At 36.4% G+C, this 19,891-nt stretch overlaps 1 protein-coding gene across 5 annotated transcripts in view; it reads left to right on the top strand.

The window, feature by feature from the left end:
* The window catches only part of ESCO1 (establishment of sister chromatid cohesion N-acetyltransferase 1), an 80,879-nt gene that overhangs the window by 8,007 nt on the left and 52,981 nt on the right, over positions 1-19,891 (top strand). For all 5 annotated transcript variants that reach the window (XR_006210062.1, XM_042962695.1, XM_042962693.1 and 2 more), the window contains exons 2-3: positions 14,880-14,997; positions 17,253-18,362. The gene's annotated coding sequence lies outside the window, so the exon portion shown is untranslated. The remainder of the gene's footprint in view (positions 1-14,879; positions 14,998-17,252; positions 18,363-19,891) is intronic.

Below are 19,891 nucleotides of genomic sequence, written 5' to 3'. Positions count from 1 at the left end.
TCTGATTCTTGATTTCAGCTCAGGTCGATCTCATGGTCGTGGGATTGAGTCCTGCATTGGGCTCTGTGCTGAGCATGGAGCCCAATTCTCTCTCTCTCCTCCACTGCCTCTCCCTGGCTTGTGCGTGTGTGTGGGCGTGCGTGCACATGCTCTCTCTCTCTCTCTCAAATAAATAAACATTAAAATAAAGCCAGATGCTCAAACGGGTGATTTTGTCTCCCAGAGGACCTTTGTGATTGTCTGAAGAATATTTGATTTTCAGAACTGAGAGTGGAATTGAGAGGTGTACTGAGTTGGATTTTACAGTAATCTTTTGATGGAGTTAACTGCACTTCGACCTGGCTGGAAGTTTCCAGTGATGTTTGAAATACTAAGAGCAGATTAGGTAAAATAGTCCTAAGGCTGTGTAGAACAAAGCTGTTTTCATCTTATGAAGTGTTTTGTTTTTGTTTTTTTTTTTCCAGTGAAGGAGTTACATTGATGTGATAATTATTTTATTTGGCTGGTTGATGCCCTATAATAATAGAATTCTTAAAATTCAGTCATCTCTGTATCCTTCAATCAGTTTTACTTGGTACTAATAGACTGTGGCTATGCTCATGCTCTGTTAAAAATGCTAATTTAGGCTTGTTACGGGGCTCCTGGGTGGCTCAGTGGTTAAGCATCCGGCTTTGGCTCAGGTCATGATCTCACGGTTTGTGAGTTCGAGCCCCATGTCGGGCTCTGTGCTGACCGCTCAGAGCCTGGACCCTGCTTTGGATTCTGTGTCTCCCTCTCTATTTGCCCCTCCCCTGCTCATGCTCTGTCTCAAAAATAAATAAAACATTAAAAAATAATTTAGGCTTGTTACATCTTTTTTTGTGTATGAATTGTGTGTGTGTGGTGCATGTGCATGTGTGTGTATACTACTTTTGGTAGCAAAACAAATTTTTGTATTATTTTGGGTAACTTGTCTTTTGCTGCATTCTGGAACAAAAAATATATATATATCAATTCTTTGAAAGCAGAGCTGTTTCCTTTGCCTGGAACACTTTTTAGCCTCAGGTGGGGATATGCTTAATGCATTTAAGAAATAATAGCAAGGGAGCCAACCTAACGGGAGCAGAGTGAGTAGGGACAAAACCAGGAAGTAGTTAATAGTTAACATCAGCCTTTGCTTTTACTCTGATTGAGATGAGAAGTCACTGAGGAGTTTTGAGCAGAGAAATAACAGCCTGACTTGAGTTTTAAAAGGATCATGTGGCTGTTCTGTGGAGAAGCTGAAGTGGGGAGGGAGGAGCAAAACTGAAGGCAGAGTTAGGAATTAGGAAGTTGTTGGTAAAAATCCAGGTGACAGATAAATGATGACCTGGACCTGGGTGGAAGTGGTAGAGATTTTAAGTGGTCACGTTATGGATGTGTTTTGAAGGTAGACAGGATTTGTTAATGACAAATTGCATAACCTTAAGAGAAGAATTGGGAATGACTGCACAAAGTTTTATGTTGGACACTTAAGGATGAACCTGCCATTTACTGAGATGAGAGTCCTTTGAAAACTTTAGATTTAGGAGGCAAGATTAGGAGTTCAGGTGTTAAAGTTTCAGATGTTTAGTAGCCAATAAAAAATCTCTCTGTGGGTAGTATTCCTATTAATTTAATTTTTTTGTACTTGAATTGTATTACATTCTCTTGCATTTCTAGACTTGAAAAAAATCTTCTCATTTTCTTTGACTTGTTGAGTCAGTTGGGGTAAATAATTTTCAGGATTTCCATTTTGGTGAGATTTTAAAATAGATTGTGCACTCTAAATTTAAAAAATGGCTAAAACCTTTATACGTCAATAGAGGAGACCTGTTGGATGCCAGGATACACTGACAGAAATGAAATAAGAGTGGAGAACTTTTTCAGAACTTTCAAAGTGAATCTTGTGTATTTTTAAGGTCAAATAGCACTAACAGCCTTACAGTGACAAATCTCACTCCATTCCTAACCTTTCCCTATCCCCTAATACCTTTCTCCAGAAGCTACCACTTTTATTCTTCTAGCTGTTACTCTTAGTATCTAACTCCATATTTTTGGTGGTATGCAATAACTGCTGTATTTTGATTTATCAATTTCAGATGTTACTTACTTTCTGCCTTCTTAGTTAAAAATTTAGCTCTGGGGCGCCTGGGTGGCTCAGTCGGTTAAGCGGCCGACTTCGGCTCAGGTCATGATCTCGCGGTCCGTGAGTTCGAGCCCCGCGTCGGGCTCTGTGCTGACAGCTCAGAGCCTGGAGCCTGTTTCAGACTCTGTATCTCCCTCTATCTGACCCTCCCCCGTTCATGCTTTGTCTCTGTCTCAAAAATAAATAAACGTTAAAAAAAAAAAAATTAAAAAATTTAGCTCTCCTGCTTCCTTCCCCATATCCCCTTAAAAGAGTTCTATTTCAGTTGCTGGTTAAGCCAGTAGTGAGTGTTGTTATAACTATGTAAATGTTTTACTGCTGAGCTGAGTATTCTGAAACTGTCTCTCTCTCCCCCCCCCCCCCCAACCCCTTGGAGTTAATAATTGCCTTGCTTTTCTTTTGCCTAATATTTTAATGTGGTAGGGCAGGAGCGCCAGGGTGGCTCAGTCGTTTGAGTGTCTGACTTCAGCTCAGGTCATGATTTCATGGTTTGTGAGTTCAAGCCCCATCTTGGGCTTTGCGCTGACAACTTGGAGCCTGCTTCGGATTCTGTCTCCCTCTCTCTGCCCCTTCCCCACTTGCTTGCTCTCTCTCAAAAACAAATAAACGTTAAAAAAAAAAAAAAAAAAAAAAAGGTGCTTGCACAGTTTCCCCCCCAAATGTCACATGCCTGACAGTCAGATTTTTCATACTCAAAATCCACTCCCTTTCCTGTGTGCACTCCCACTAGCCTCAAGTGGGAGAATCAAGAATCCTTTTGGGATTCTTCAGCCATCTGTTTCATTATAGACTGGTTGCTCTTTTGACCTATTCTCCAAGGTGTTTGTATAATAGATACTGCTACCAGCAATATTTTACCTCACATTCTTTTTTTTTTTTATTTTTTAAGTTTATTTATTTTGAGAGCATGCACACATGTGAATGGGGAAGGGGTGGAGAGAGAGATAATGAATGAATGAATCCCAAACAGGCTCCATGCTGTCCGAGCAGAGCCAGATGCTGGGCTTGATCCCACAAACCAGGAGATCATGATCTGAGCTGAAATCAAGAGACAGTCGCTTAACTGATTGAGCTACCCAGGTGCCCTTTTACCTCACATTCTTACCAATACTTTGTCTTCTTAAACTTTAAAATTTTAGCCATTGTGGTGTTTGTTCATTGCCCTATTGGGTTTCTCTCCTCTTCTCCCCCCTTCCTTCCTCCTCCTCCTTTTTGTGATGAACTTGTTTAAATTTCTTGTCCTTTTTTCCTTCAGTTGGCCATTTAATTGATTTGTAGGATTTTAGAAAATATCATCTTTGTGTACTAATACTTTGTAAGTTTCACCTTTCACATTTTGTGTCTGTATTCAATTTGGCATTGACTTTAGTATATGGTACAAAGTAGGAAACCAGTTTTCCTCCCCACCCCCCCACCCCCTGCCCACTGTCTCAGCACTGTTTCTTTAAAAAATCTATTTTCCCAGCTGTAGTACTATTTGTCTTAAAGCAGTTGACCGGGGCTCCAGGGTGGCTCAGTCAGTGGAGTGTCTGACTTCAGCTCAGGTCATGATCTCATGGTTTGTGGGTTCGAGCCCCATGTCAGGCTCTGTGCTGACAGCTCAGAGCCTGGAGCCTGCTTCGGATTCTGTGTCTCCCTCTTTCTCTGTCTCTCTGTCTCTCTCTCAAAAATTTAAAAAAAAAAAAAAAAAAATTAAAAAAAAGCTGTTGACCATACATTCATGAGTCTGATTGTGGGCACTCTGCTTTGTGTCATTAGTCTGTTCCATTGTTCTATTTGTCTTTCAATATAACACATTACTATGGCTTTATTAATTTTTAATGTTTATTCCTTTTTTGAGAGAGATGGAGAGTGTGAGTGGGGGAGGGGTAGAGAGAGAGAGAGAGAGAGAGAGAGAGAGAGACACACACACACACACACACACACACACACACACACACAGAATCCGAAGCAGGCTCCAGACTCTGAGCCATCAGCACAGAGCCTGACGCGGGGCTCGAACCCATAAACTATGAGATCATAACCTGAGCCAAAGTTGGACGTCCAACCTACTGAGCCACCCAGGCACCCTGATTTTATTAATTGTTGATGTCTGGTAGGATAAGTTCACATATCTTGTGGTTTTTTAAAAGTATGTTTTCTTATGCTTTATGTAGAATAGATTTTCTTTCTTTTTTTTTTTTTGTGATGTTTTTATTTTGAGAGAGAGAGAAAACGGAGGCAGGGCAGAGAGAGAGAGAGGGACAGAGGATCTGAAACAGGCTTGGCGCTGACAGCAGGGAACCTGACATGGGGCTCGAACTCATGAACCATGAGATCACGACCTGAGCAGAAGTTGGACACTCAACCGACTGAGCCATCCAGGTGCCTCATTTCTTTTTCTTTTCTTTTTTTTTTTTTTTAAAGTTTATTTTTCAGAAAGAATGAGAGAGAGAGAGAGAGCGCATGTGCACATGGGGGAGGAGTATAGAGAGGGAGAGAGAGAATCCCAAGCAGGCTTTTAAATATTTATTTATTTTGAGAGAGGGATAGAACGAGTAGAATAGGGGAGAGAGGAAGAGAGAGAATCCCAAGCAGGCTCCATGCTGTCAGAGTGGAGCTCCACACAGGGCTCAATCTCACAAACTGTAAGATCATCGTCTGAGCCAAAATCAAGAGTTGATCGCTTAACGGACTGAGTCACCCAGGCGCCCCTTGAGGCAACTATTCTTGAGGCATTTTGCAGTTTTCAAGATTCTAATGCCAGTAGATAACAGGCTGTTCAGCTCTAAGATACCATTTTTTTTGTGGTCAAATCCATCATCTGTAGGTTGACAAATAATTACTGTTTGATAACTGGGGTGCAGAAATGATTTGGAGCGTTTATTATAGTGGAGGACATACATTATATAAGCATACTTCCTATATAACTGATAAATCCTGTATTAGAGGTATAATAAATATTTGTGCATTGAGTAAAGTGCTTGTTGGGAACATAAAAAAGAAGGCACTGTTCCTCCCTGGAGGAACTGACTTTTGTTCTTGAGTACATGATATTTACATATCTGGTGTGAGTTTTGTTTGTTTTAAATTATTTTTTTATGGGGGTGCCTGGCTGGCTTAGTTGGTTGAGCATGCAACTCCTGATCTTAGGGTTGTAAGTTCAGACCCCATGTTGGGCATAGAACTTACTTAAAAAAAAGTAAGTTAATTTTTTATGTACTGTATTTAATATGAAAATGCTTCCACTTCTTAGGTATTGATTTTGCTATTTTGTGAAGAGAAAAACTTGTTATTTATCAGTAAGTTATATTTAAAAGCCAATTAGTACTATATCAGATTTAATTGTAACTTTCAAAAGAACTTTTTTTAAAAGTTTTTTTAATGTTTTTTTATTTATGAGAGAGAGAGAGAACACGAGCAGGGGAGGGGCAGAGAGAGGGAGACAAAGAATCTGAAGCAGTCTCCAGGCTCTGAGGTGTCAGCACAGAGCCCGACGTGGGGCTTGAACCCACCAGCCGTGAGATCATGACCTGAGCTGAAGTCGGATGCTTAACCGACTGAGCTACCCAGGCGCCCCAATATTTGTAGCTTCTTAAAAAGATCTCCAACCCTGAAAGCCTCATAAATTTTTTTTTTTTTTTTTTTTTGCCAAATGGGTTTTTAAATGTGCATTTAGTATAACGCACAGTTTAAGATAATAAAGTTTGATAAGTTTGGGCATATGAACATTGTGGAGCTAACACTCCAAGATAAAGGACATTTCCATCACCCCCAAAAGGTCTCTTGGAATGTATTCAGGTATGTTCCTGACTCCCGGTAATCACTGTTGTGTTTTCTGTTATTATAGATGAGTTTTGCCTCTTCTAGAACCGCATATAAGTGGGATTATGCAGTGTTTGACTTCCTTCCCTTAACATAATGATTTTTAAAAATTTCGTTCATGTTGCATAAACAACATGCTTATGTTTGTTTTTTTCTCCTAAGTATTCCATTGCATGAAAATACCACAGTTTATTTTTATATACTAGTAATTGATGCAGGGAGTTGCATCCACATTTTGGCTATTATGTGTAAAACTAATAGAAACATTTTTATATAGGTCTTTTTGTGGTCATATGCTTTTATTGTTTTTTCATATGTTTTTATTTTGGGTGGTAAATATTTAGGACTGGAATTTGTACATGAAATTTAACTTTATAAGAAAGTACCAAATTTCCTAAGTGTTTATTTTATTTCATCCCAGCAGCATGTTCTTAGAGTTCATATATTCCACAACCTCACAAATACTGGATTTTGTCAGTCTTTTAAATTTTAGCCATTTTAATGTGTTTGTGGTGGTGTCTCATTGTGTTTTTAATTTGCATTTTCCTGATGACTGATGTAAAATACTTTGTGAGATCCTTATTGGCCATTTGTAAATTATCTTTGTGAGGTATATATTCAATTCTTTTGCACATTTTAAAATTTGGTGGTTTGTCTAAATGTGTCTATTTCTAGACTTTTTGTTCCATTGATTTGCCTTTTTTCACATTTTACACTCATTATTATAGCTTTCATCTCTGTCATTTTCTCCCCCCTCCCCCTTTTTAAATTTAAATTTTAGTTAACATACAGTGCAGTATTGGTTTCAGGAGTAGAACTCAGTGATTCATTACTTACATACAACACCCAGTGCTCATCACAACAAGTGCCCTTCTTAGTACCCATCACCCATCTCACCCCTCTCCCATCAACCTATAGTTTTTTCTCTATCATTAGGAGTCTCTTGTGGTTTGTTTCCCTCTCTTCTCTCCGTACCTTCCCACATGTTCATCTGTTTTGTTTCTTAAATTCCACGTAAGAGTGAAATCATTGGGTATTTGTCTTTCTCTGATTGACTATGTTCTAGCTCCATCCACGTTGTTGCAAATGGCAGGGTTTCTTTTTGACGACTGAGTAATATTCTGTTGTATATATACACCACATCTATCCATTTATCAGTCAGTGGACATTTGGGCTCTCTCCACAGTTTGGCTATTGTTGGTAATGCTGCTATAAACACTGGGGTGCATGTACCCCTTCAAATCTGTATTTTTAAATCTTTTGGGGAAATACCTAACAGTGCAGTTGTTGGATCACAGGATAGTTCTTTTTAGTTTCTTTTTTTCCTTTTTAATTTTTTTAAAAGTTTGTTTATTCATTTTGAGAGAGACAGAGAGCAAGCGGGGGTGGGGGGCAGAAAGAGAGAGGGAGAGAGAGAGAATCTGAAGCAGGCTCCCAGCCATCAGCACAGAGCCCAACTCAGGGCTTGAAACCATGAAATGCGAGGTCATGACCTGAGCCGAAACCAAGAGTCAGTCGCTCAACCGACTGAGCCACCCAGGCGCCGCTATTTTTGGTTTCTTGAAGAACCTCCATAGTGTTCTCCATAGTGGCTGTACCAGTTTGTATTCCCAGCAGTGCAAGAGGGTTTCCCTTTGCATCCTGTCAACACCTGTTGTTTGTTGTGTTGTTAATTTTAGCAATTGTGACAGGTATCAGGTGGTATCTCATTGTGGTTTTGGTTTGTATTTACTTAGTGATGATTGATGTTGAGTATCTTTTCCTATGTCTGTTAGCCATCTGGATGTCTTCTTTGGAAAAGTGTGTGTTCATATCTTCTGCCCATTTCTTAACTGGGTTATTTGCTTTTTGGGTATTGAGTGTGATTATATTATAGTAAATTTTATTATATAAGATGTAGGTTTTTTTGTTAGAAACTTTTTACAAGATTGAAGAATTTTATTGTTGGGGTCAAGATAAATCAAGTTCTAGCTTTTTTTGATTTTATTCTAGAACCCTTAAATTTGTTAGTATTTCTGTTTGTCTTTAACCTTTTGATGATTTAGGGAAAATTTTGATCTATTCATGAATGGATGGATGCTATTGCCCCTATTTATTTAACCTTCTGTTTTTTATGACTATAGTCGTAGAAATGATCATGACTTCTTCAATACTAGGCACAAATCCAAGATGGTGACTGTAAGTCAAGGACAATCAGATTTTTTTTTTTTCCTCCTGTGAAAATTCCACTTCTTCCAAGTGCATCTTACACTTTGTGTTACATAGGTATAATATAATGCCTGCTCTGTGTTCTGCCAGTTCTAAAGGATATAGAAATTGTAATTGGATGGTTTGTTAATAACAAGCATGAACTTCTCAAGATAGAAACACAGGTCTCTGTGATTAGCAAAGCCCCCTTTGCCCCTTTTAGTGTTCATGGAGAAACCCAGGAAAAATGAAAAACTGGAAGCCTTGGATTGATATTTAATTCCTTCCTTTAGAAGCTACTCCACAGGGAGCAGCTAGTTTACAGAGACTTTGCTACTGAAGAATGAGAGACATGGTAGTAGAAGGATGTAAATAGCTACTTCTTAAAGTTAGTGTTGTTCTTCTCTCTATGGATTTTGGACCACTATACAGGCTTGAGAAGTTTGGGCGAAATGGACAAATTCCTAGAAAGAAACTGAGTCAAGAATATAACTCCGATACAAAAACTAGACAAGGACATCACAAGTAAAAGAAACTACAGATCAATATTTCTTATTACACAAAAAATCCTCAACTACATACATACATACTGAATCAAAGAGCATATAAAAAGAATTATGCACCATGATGAAGTGGGATTTATCCCAGCAGTACAAAGTTGGCTCAGCATATGAGAAAGTAATACACTAGGTTAAAAGAATAAAGGGGGAAAAACTCACATGATCACCTTAGCAGATGTAGAGAAAGCATTTAACAAAATCCAACACCCTTCATGATTAAAAACACTCAACAAATGAAGACTAGAAAAGCATCTGTGAAAAGCCTGTCTCTAACATTATACTTGATGGTGAAAGACTGAAGGTTTTACTCTTAAGTTCAGAAATAAGACAAGAATGTTTGCTTTTGCCACCTTTATTCAACATTGTGCCGGAGGTTCTAGCCAGGGCAGTTAGGCAAGAAAAAGAAATAAAGACATCCAGATTGGAAAGGAATAAAATAATTTTTGTTTGCAGATGACATGACCTTAGATATAGAAAATTCTAAGGAATCCACAAAAAAAGCCCAAAGCTTGTTAGTACTAATATATGAATTCAACAAGGTTATATGTTACAAGATCATTGTACAAAAATCAGTTGTATTTAATTCTAGACATGAACCATCTAAAAAGGAAATTAAGAAAAAAATTCCTTTTATAATATAATCAAAAGGAATAAAGTACTTAGGAATAGATTTAACAAAAGTATAAGACTTGTGCACTGAAAATTCTAAAACATATTTTGAAAAATTAAGGATGACTTAAATAAGTGAAAAACTATCTGTGTTCAAGAATTAGAAGACTTCATATTAAGATGATAGTATTCCTCAAAATGATCTACAGATTCAGTGCAATCCCTGTCAAAATCCTAGCGACATTTTTGCAGAAATTGCTAAAATTAGTATCGTATAGCCAAAACAATCTTGAAAAAGAAAAAACAAAGCTGAGAGACTCACACTTCCTCATTTAAAAACTTAACTACAAAAGGACCCAAGAGTATACGATGAGGGAAATGACAATCTCCAATAAATGCTGATGGGAAAACTGGATAGCCACATACAAAAGAATGAAACTGGACCTCTATCTTAAATTATACACAAAAATTAACTCAAAATGGATTAAGGACTTGAGTGTAGGACCTGAAACCGTGAAACTCCTGAACATAGGTGGTGAGCTTTTTGACATAAGTCTTGGTGATGATGTTGTTAATCTACACTGATAGCAAAAGCAACAACAGCAAAAATAAACAAGTGGGACTACATCATACTAAGAACAGCTTCTGCATTGGCAAAAGAAACCATGAGCAAAATGAAAAGGCAGCCTACTGAATGGAAGAAAATATTGGCAAATTATGTGTCTGATAAGTGTTTAATATCCAAAATATATAAACAATCCAATTAAAAATGGGCAGAAGTTCTGAATAGACATTTTTTCAGAGAAGACATGGCCAATAGGTACATGGGAAGATACTCAACATTGCTAATCCCCAGGAAAGTGCAAATCAAAACCACAGTGAAATATCACCTTACACCTGTTAGAATGATTATTATCAAAAAGACAAGAAATAACAAATGTTGACAAGGATGTGGAGAAAAGGAAACCCTTGTTCAGTGAGGATGGGTACAGCCAGCATTGAAAACAGTGTGGAGGTTCTTTAAAAAATAAAAAATAGAACCCAGCAATACTTTGGGTGTTTATCTGGAGAAAACAAAAACAAAATTTCAAAAAGATACATGCACCCATGTTCATTGTGGCATTACTTACAATAGCCAAGATAAGGAAACAATATGTCCATCGATAAATGAATGGATGAAGAAAATGTATATATACAATATCCTGTATACACAATGTATATACAGTGTATATACAGTGGTTTTTACTTAGCCATAAAAAAATGAAATCTTAACCATTTGTGACAACATGGATGGACCTTGAGGGCATTATGCTAAGTGAAATAAGTTAGAGGAAGGCAAATACTACATAATCTGACTGAAATGCGGAATCTACAAACAAAAATAAAAAACTAAGCTCATAGATACAGAATGGATTGGTGGTTGCCAGAGGTGGGGGAGTGGGTGAAATGGGTAAAGGGGAAGAGGATTAAAAAGTACAAACTTCCGGTTATAAAATAAGTAAGTCATGGCCATGTAATATACAGCATGGTGACTATAGCTGATAATGTACATTTGGAAATTGCGAAGAGAGTAGATCTTAAAAATCTTCATAAGAAAAAAAGATTTTAGTAACTATGGTGACACATTAACTAGGCTTATTGTGGTGATCATGTAGTAATGTATACAAATAATGCATTGTTTTGTTATATACCTGAAACTAACACAATAGGTCGGTTATATCTCAACTGGAAAAAATTTACTTCAGAGCTACAGTAACTAAGACTTTGTGGTACTGACATAACCTCATATAGATCAGTGAACGGAATAGAGAGTCCAGAATTAAACCCATATGATTATGGGCAATTGATTTTTGATAGAATTACCAAGACAATTCAGTAGGTAAAGAATGGTCTTTAACAAATGGTGCTGTGACAGTTGGATGTTCACCTGCAAAGAATGAAGGTTTTACTCCTACCTTGTACCATATATAAAATTAACTCAAGATGGAATGGAGATGTAAATGTAAGGTAAAACTGTAAAACTCATAGAAGAAAACAGATCTAAATCTTATGGTTTTGGATTAGGTAGTGGTTTCTTAGATATGACACATAATCACAAACAACCAAAGAAAAATAGATTCGTTGGACATAATCTTAAAGACTTGTGCATCAAAGGACTCTATCAAGAAAATGAAAAGATAAATGACAGAATTGGAGAAAATATCTGTAAGCCATGCATCTGCTAAGTCTCATATCCAGATAAAGAACTGTTACAACTCAATAATAAAAAGAAAAATGACCTAATTTAAAAAATGAGGAGGGGTGCCTGGGTGGCTCAGTTGGTTAAGTGTCCAACTTCGGCTCAGGTCATGTTCTCTGGGTCGTGGGTTTGAGCCCCATGTTGGCTTCAGTGCTGACAGCTTAGAGCCTAGAGCCTGCTTCAGACTCTGTGTCTTCTTCTCTCTCTGCCCTTCCCCAACTTGCGCTCCATCTCTGTCTGTCTCTCAAAAATAAGTAAAAACGTTAAAAAAATAAAAATTAAAAAAAATAAAAAATGAGGAAAGGATTTGAATATACATTTCTCCAGAAAAGAAATACAAATGGCCAATAAAACTCATAGGTCATGAAGAGACCTATGAGGTCATGAAGAGATTCTCACCTGATTAGTCATTAGGAAGATGCAAATCAAAAGTACAATGCGATCACCACTTCACACCTAAAAGGATGACTAAAGTTAAAAAAGATGGTAATAAATGCTGACAAGGATGTGGAGAAATTTGAACCCTCATTCTTGGCTGCTGGAGATGTAAAATGATACAGCTGATTTGGACAACAATCTCTAAAGTTAAATACAAAGTTACCATATGTTCCATAAGTCATACTTCTTGGTATATAACCAAGAAACCTATGTTCACACAAAAACTCATTAGAATTGTTCATAGCATTATTCATGATAGCCAAAAAGTAGGAACAGTCTGTCAAACATTCATCAACTGATACTAAACAAAATGGTATATTCGTGCTACAGAATAGTATTCAGCCATAAAAAAACAAACAAACCAGGCATTACTGATACATGCTATAATGTTATTTGAACTTTGAAAACATGTTAAGTGAAAGAAGCCAGTCACAAGATGCCACATGTTTTGTGATTCCATTTATATGAAACATTTAGAATAGTTAGATCCAGAGACACAGTAGATTTGTAGTTGCCAGGGGCTGGAAGAAGAGGAGAATGGTGAATGACTTTTAATGAGCCATGATTTTTTTGAAGTCATGAATATATTCTGGAATTCGATACTGGCAATTCTTACACATTCTGAATATACTAAAACCTACAGGGTCGCCTGGGTGGGTCACTTGGATGAGCATCTGACCCTTGATTTTGGCTCAGGTCATAATCCCTGGGTTGTGGGATTGAGCCCTGTGTATTGGGCTCTGCGCTGAATGTGGAGCTTGCTTAAGATTTTCTCTCTCTTTCTCTTTCTGCAACTGTCCCCTGCTTGTACTCAACGTGCTTTCTTTAACAAACCAACACAACTCCTCCCCCCCCCCCCGCCCCCACTAAATTGTACACTATAAAGAGGTGAATTTTATGGAAAGGAATTCTATCTCAATTCTGAAAAGTTTAAAAAAAAATGATTTTAGAGTTAAAATATATTGGATGATATACAATCCAAATATTTTTTCTTCTCTATTTAAAAATTAAATTTTTTTATTAGAATGCACACATGCTCACACATGGGAGCTGGGGAGGGGCAGAGAGAGAGGAAGAGAAAGAATCTTAAGCAGGCTCCATTCCCAGCATGGAGCCTGACATGGGGCTTGATCTCTTAACCCTGAGACCATGATCTGAGCCGAAATCAAAGATGCTTAACCAACTGAGCTGTCCAGGCGCCCCTTACACATTTTAATATAATCAAATGTCTTATTTTACTTACTTCAAGTTTATGTATTTATTTTGAGAGAGAGTGCACACAGCAGAGAGGGGCAGAGAGGAGAGACAGAATCCCAAGCAGGCTCTCCCCATCTGCACAGAGCCCAGTGTGGGGCTTGAACTCCCATTCTGCAAGATCATGATCTGAGTTGAGATCAAGAGTTGGATGCTTAACCAGCTGAGCCACCAGGCACCCTCATAATCATATATTAATGATTAAAACTTGAGTACATTTTATTATAAAGTACTTGTGGGAAATCGGATGTACTCTTAAAATTCTCAGTTACTTTGTATCATGTCTTGTAAAATTGCTGTAGTAAAATATAAATGTTATTTTCGGTTTTTTGAAGTGGTCATTTTATATAAAGTTTAATTATTTTTGTTTTACTTCGATATTGGTTTCATTAGGATTATATTAATAAGCTAGCTCTGCGTTGCAGGAGTAGTATTATCAATTTGTTAACAGATGAGAGGGTACATTTCAGTTCTTGATGCAAGATTTTATTTAGGGGTTAAAAAGAAAGGGGGATTTATTAAGTTGTATGATGCTAGATTAGTGATGATTTAGCACAAAAGGGAAACTAAAATTGAAGTGGTCCTTAGAACACTAAATGAGTGATTGACAGTTACTGTAGAGTTGTAGATCAGTTTATCCCTTTTCTAAGGCAGGTCCCAACTGTCAAATGTATTAAAGTATTTAGAATTTGGGAGGAAGAGATGTTAAAGGAGATAATTCATCATTTTAAAAATTATAATTCTTAGTGCTAAAATAATGAATATGAGCTTTATTTTTTTTTGTTATTATTATACTTCTGGGGTTTAATCTTTGGTAAGTTTGGAGCTTCTCAGAAAATAAAAATTAACTACGATATGTGTTAGCTATTCCTGTATAAGAAATTGTTCTAGGAAACCAATTTGATGATAAATTATATTTTAAAAAAAAGGATAAGAGAAAGAAACTGCTCTAGAACTCAATGGCTTAATTATTCTTGAGTTAATTCTTGTTAATATTTAGTTAATTAATAGTTAATTATTCTTGATCACATATCTGTAGAGCAGCTATGGGTTAGGTGACTTAGGTTAGGCTTGCCTGGGCAGCTTTGGGTGTGGGTGGTCTTTATATCTCACTGTGGGTTGGGCTTAGCACCTCATGTGGAGTTAGGCTCACTTCTCTTTGTGTTTATTCTGGGGTCTAGGCTGAAGGGTTGCCTTCATCTACCCTGTGAAACTCTTCTCATGGTGATGGCAGAGGTGCAAGAGGGCAAGCCCTGCTGCACAAAGAAATTTCAAACCACTGTTTGCGTCATTTCTGCTAATGTTTCATCAGTCAAAGCAAGTTAGATGGCTAAGGCTATGGGTGCAGGGAAGTATACTCTGCTCACCATGAGGCCAAAGGAAGGCATGTGGCCAGGCTCACCATCAGTTGGGAAGGAAAATATTCTCCTTCTATGGAGCGAAGGTTTGGAGACAGTGATTATATTTGAAGATAAACCTAATCTATTATATCTAATCTATTAAAAATGAGATATGTGATGCTTTGCATTGTCATTAGGCAGTTGTTTTATCTAGCTTAGTCTTAAGTTGTTTTAACAGATCAGTTAGTAGACAATAGTATTTTTTTTATTCTCATGTGTTTTAATAGATTGTTTTATTTTAGTTATAGGATTTTTTTAAGATTAATTCCCAAACACAAGAAGTTATCAGAAGCATCATTCATTGGAAATATCATCATTCAATTTAAAGAAACAGTGATATGTGATTTCTGTCTCAATAAGGTAAGTGGCTTATACTTTCATAAATTAGTGCCTTCCAATATGAATTAGTGTGCCAAATATACTTTCTATTTTCAAAGAAATATAACTTATATTTTAATTTTTTGACTCGGTTGTACGTCTACATAGAAAACATTTGAGTAGGTGTATAGTGAAAAGTAAGCTTTTTTACACTTCTGACACTTGGTTTTGTAGTTTTCTTTCCCAGAAAGCTTTACTATTATATTTATTATTATATAATATTAATATTATTAATAATTATTAATAATATATAATAATTAATAATATATACTATTATTTCCATACCTATTATATACATAAATAAGCATATGTTTCTATACATTTCCTTTCTCCTACTCTTCTAAAAAGCTGCTATTTTTACCCTGTTCAACATCTTGCTTTTTTTGGTTTAACAGTGTTTTTTGATTGTAGGTGTAGATCCATATCAGTTACTTACAGCACTGTTTTTTGGACAACTTTATTATAGTTTATATACAGTAAATTTCACTCTCAACCTGTACAATTTGGTGGATTTTGACAGATGTACACACTGTTAGAACCACCATTACAGTCAAGACACAGAAAATTTCTGTCACTTCCAAAAGTCTGTTTCTCCCTCTATCCCTGATCCTTGGCAGTGACTCATTTACATTCTATTACTGTAGATTACAGTTGACCCTTGAACAACATGACTGGTTCCACTTATATGCGGATTTTTTTCAGTAAATACATTGAAAAATTTTTTTGAGATTTGTGGCACTTCAAAAAAACCCAGATGAACTATGTAGCCTAGAAATACTGAAAACATTAACAAAAAGGAGTCTCGTGAATGCATAAAATATATGTAAGTTATTTTATTATTTACTATCATAAAATATTAATATGTTATAAAAAGTTAAAATTTATTAAAACGTGCACGCACACAGACATACATTGTATCATTTGCTGTCAAAAGAAATGTAAACAAACAGATGCAGTATTAAATCATAACTGCATAAATACTGTATTACTGTAATAATTTCGTAGGCACCTCATGTTCCTGTTGTGGTGAGCTCAAGTGTTTGAGTCTGCTTTAAACATCGTGTGATGCTAATCATCTCTGTGTGATTAGTCTCTCCAATAAGTTACATATTACAGTAAAAAATGATCTCGATGGTTCTTGCATATTTTTCATCGTGTTTAGTGCAATACGGTAAACTTTGAATAACACCATGGGACCCATACAGAGTGCTACTAGTGATGCTGGAAGTGCTCCCAAGATGCAAGGAGAAGTCATGACATTATAAGAAAAAATTGAATTGTTTGATGAGTACCATTGATTTGAGGCCTGCAGCTACAGTTGCCCTTCAGTTCAAGATAAATGAATTTAGTGTAAGGACCATTGTAGGAAAAGAAAAGGAAATTCGTGAAGCTGTTGCTGTAGTTATGCCAGAAGGCATAAAACCTTGTACTTTTTGAAATAACCTTTTTATCTTGTATTGAAAATGAAGCTTTTATGTGGGTGCAGGATTGCTATAAGAAAGGCATACCTATAGACTCTAATATGATCTGAGAAAACGCAAAGTCATTATATGACAACTTAAAGCAAAAGGAAGGTGAAGATTCTAAAGCTGGAGAATTTAATGCCAGCAAAGGATGGCTTAATAATTTTTGAAAGAGGTTTGATTTTTAAAATGTCAAGACAATGGGAGAAGCTGCTTCTGCCAACCAGGAGGCAGCAGGTAAGTTATCAGATGCCATTAAGAAAATCACAGAGGAGAAAGGGTATCTGCCTGAACAGGTTTTTTAATGCAGACAAAAATGTCTTATTCTGGAAAAGAAAAATACCAACAAAGGACATTTATTACTAAGGAAGAGAAATGAGCTTCAGGATTTAAGGCAGGAAGGGATAGGCTAACTCGTTTGTTTTGTGCAAATGCAATTTGGTTTATGATCAGGGCTATCCTTACCTATAAAGCTGTTAATCTCCAAATCTTGAAGGGAAAAGAGAAACACTAGCTGCTGGACTTTTTTTTTTTTTTTTTTTTTTAAGTGATCTCTACATCCAACCTGAGGCTCAAACTCACAGCCCAAGATCAAGAGTCTCGTGCTCTGCTGACTGAGCCAGCTAGGTGCCCCAGACTTTTGGTTTACAACAAAAAGGTCTGCCTGGATAATGAGAACCCTTTTTCTGGTTTGGTTCCATCAATACTTTGTCCCTTAAGTCAGGAAGTACCTTGATAGTAAGATACTGCTCTTTAAAGTTCTTTTGATCTTAGACAGTGTGCCTGGACACCCAGAACCTCCTGAGTTCAACACCAGAGGCATCAAAGTGGTCTGCTTGTCCCTAAACACAACATCTCTGATTCAGCCTCTAGATCAGCCTCTAGGACCTTTAAGGCTCATCACACATGATACTGTATATAGAGAATATTTAATGCTGTGGAAAAGAACCCTAATAGAACATCATGAAAGTCTGGAAGGATCACATCATTGAAGATGCCATTGTTGTTTATAGAAAAAGCCATGAAAATTATCAAGCCTAAAACAGTAAATTCCTGTGGGAAAAAAATGTGTCCAGAAGTTGCGCATGACTTCATAGAATTTACAACAAAGCCAGTCAAGGAAATCATGAAAGACATTGTGGATATGGCAAAAAATGGTGGGGAGTGTGAAGGGTTTTAAGATACGGATCTTGGAGAAATTGAAGAGCTAATAGATGCTACACAAGAGGAGTTAACAGATGACTTGTTAACAGAAGATAAACACATCTGAACCAATGCCAGAAAATGAAGATGTGGAAACAGTGCTGGAAAACAGATTGACATTAGACAGTTTGGTAGAAGCATTCCAGTTATTCAAGACTGCTTTTGACTTCTTATAGGATGTGGACCTTTCTATGATACAGGTACTGAAACTAAAGCAAATGGTAGAAGAAGGATTGGTATTGTATAGAAACATTTTTAAAGAGATGAGAAAACAAAAATGTCAGGCGGAAATTAGTGTATTGCTGTAAAGTTATACCAAGTGTGCATGCCTTTACTGCCTTCCCTTTCACCTTCACCTCTTCTGCTGTCCTTGAGACACCAAGACCAACCCCTCCTCTTCCTCCTCCTCAGCCTACTCATTGTGAAGAGTGAAAACAAGGATGAAGACATTTATGATGACCCACTTCCATTTAATCAATAGTAAATAATCATCATGGCATACAGTTAATAAACTTATCTGTTGTATGTTTGTCTTCCTGTGAAAATCTAATAACTTGTGGCAAGAACTGTATGAGACATTTTTCTTTCATCATCATCATCATTGCTTAAGTATTCATCGTATAGAAAATCATGTACAAGACTTGTATGGAAGTGGATAGCTTATCCTTACATAGGCATAAGGTGAGTGATATTTAATATGAAATTAATAATATGTTAGTTTTCTTACTGTTTTATAACTTTGCTTTCAAAGAATTACGTTATGTACTATATGCTTCTCTTATAATTGGAGAAACTGTATATTAGCCTATCACAAGTAAGTGATTTTTTAAAAAATGTGTTTGCAGTGTTATGATTGTAATACTGTATGACATAAAAATTGTATAATGATTCATTAGTGTATATGCTAGGCCAGCATGAAGCAGCTGATCAGTTATACTAGGCTACTGTAAAGCAATTATATTGCTGCCTCATTAGTACACGAATTGTTATACCTATAAATAAGTAGGAATTTCTTTTTCACATTATCTTTTCATTTTTGATGTCTAGTGTTAGTGATAGCACATAACATTTACAGTGTTTTGTATCATTTAGGACAATATTGATGTAGGTTCTGACAGATGATTCATCTTGTAAAAGGATGTAAACTTACATCAATAAATGCAGTACTGTAAATTTATTTTAACATTTTATTTTCTCTAGTTTTATTGTAAGAGTACGGTATATAATACATACATATAACACAAAATATGTGTTCATTAACTATTATTGGTAAGGCTTCTCATCAACAGTAGGCTATATTAGTAGTTAAGTTTTGGGGTAGTCAGAAGTTATATGCAGATTCTTGACTGCACTAGGATTTGGCACTCCAACCCCTGTGGTGTTCAAGGGTCAACTATAGTCTACTTTTTCTAGAATTTCAAGTGGAATCCAACATAATGTACTCTCTGGGTCAAGCTTTTTTCACTTACCATAATGGTTGTGAGGTTCGTCATGTTGTTCCAGAAGTTTGTTCTTTCTGTTGTAGAGTAATTTTCTATTATATATTGATATATCAATCCATTCATGTGACCTTTGGTGGTTTTTTTTTTTTTTCCCTTCAGATTTTGGTTATTGTGCATAAAGCTGCTTTGAAGATTTTAGACCATGGGTTTTTACATGGTCATATGTAGAATGAATAGGATTCTTGCCTAGAAACCATCTTTGTCTACCTCAAAGATTTTGCCTTTGTTTTCTTCTTGAACTTTATAGTTTTGTACTCATTCCTGTGATCAATCTCAAATTATTTTTGTGGGTTGTGTGACGTAAGGGTTGATTTTTTTTTTTTTTCTTCCTTCTTTTCTATTTAGATATCCGGTAGTTCCAGCATCATTTTTTCAGCCTTTGTTTCCCCATGGATTTGTGTTGGCACTTTTGCCAAAATCAATTGATCATAAATGTATGGGTTTATTTTTGGATTCTCTATTCTATTGATCTCTGCTTCCTTTATCAGTATTACAGTGCCTTGATTACTGTAGATTTGTAAGTCTTGAAATTGTATAGTTATCAGTATTCAAGAAAATCTTTCTTAAAAAAGGCTTTGATCATAGTATATAGTTTCTACATTTCCATGTAAGGTTTAAAATCAGGTTGCCAAATTCTTTATAAAAAGACTGGGAATTTTGCGTGGACTTCAGTTGACGTGATTGCATGGTGTTCTGTTGGGTGTATAT

The sequence above is a fragment of the Panthera tigris genome, chromosome D3, assembly GCF_018350195.1.
Source record: "Panthera tigris isolate Pti1 chromosome D3, P.tigris_Pti1_mat1.1, whole genome shotgun sequence".
NCBI classification, from domain to species: Eukaryota; Metazoa; Chordata; class Mammalia; order Carnivora; family Felidae; genus Panthera; species Panthera tigris.
Note: the sequence above shows the minus strand (reverse complement) of the source record. Positions and strands in the feature narration are given on the sequence as shown.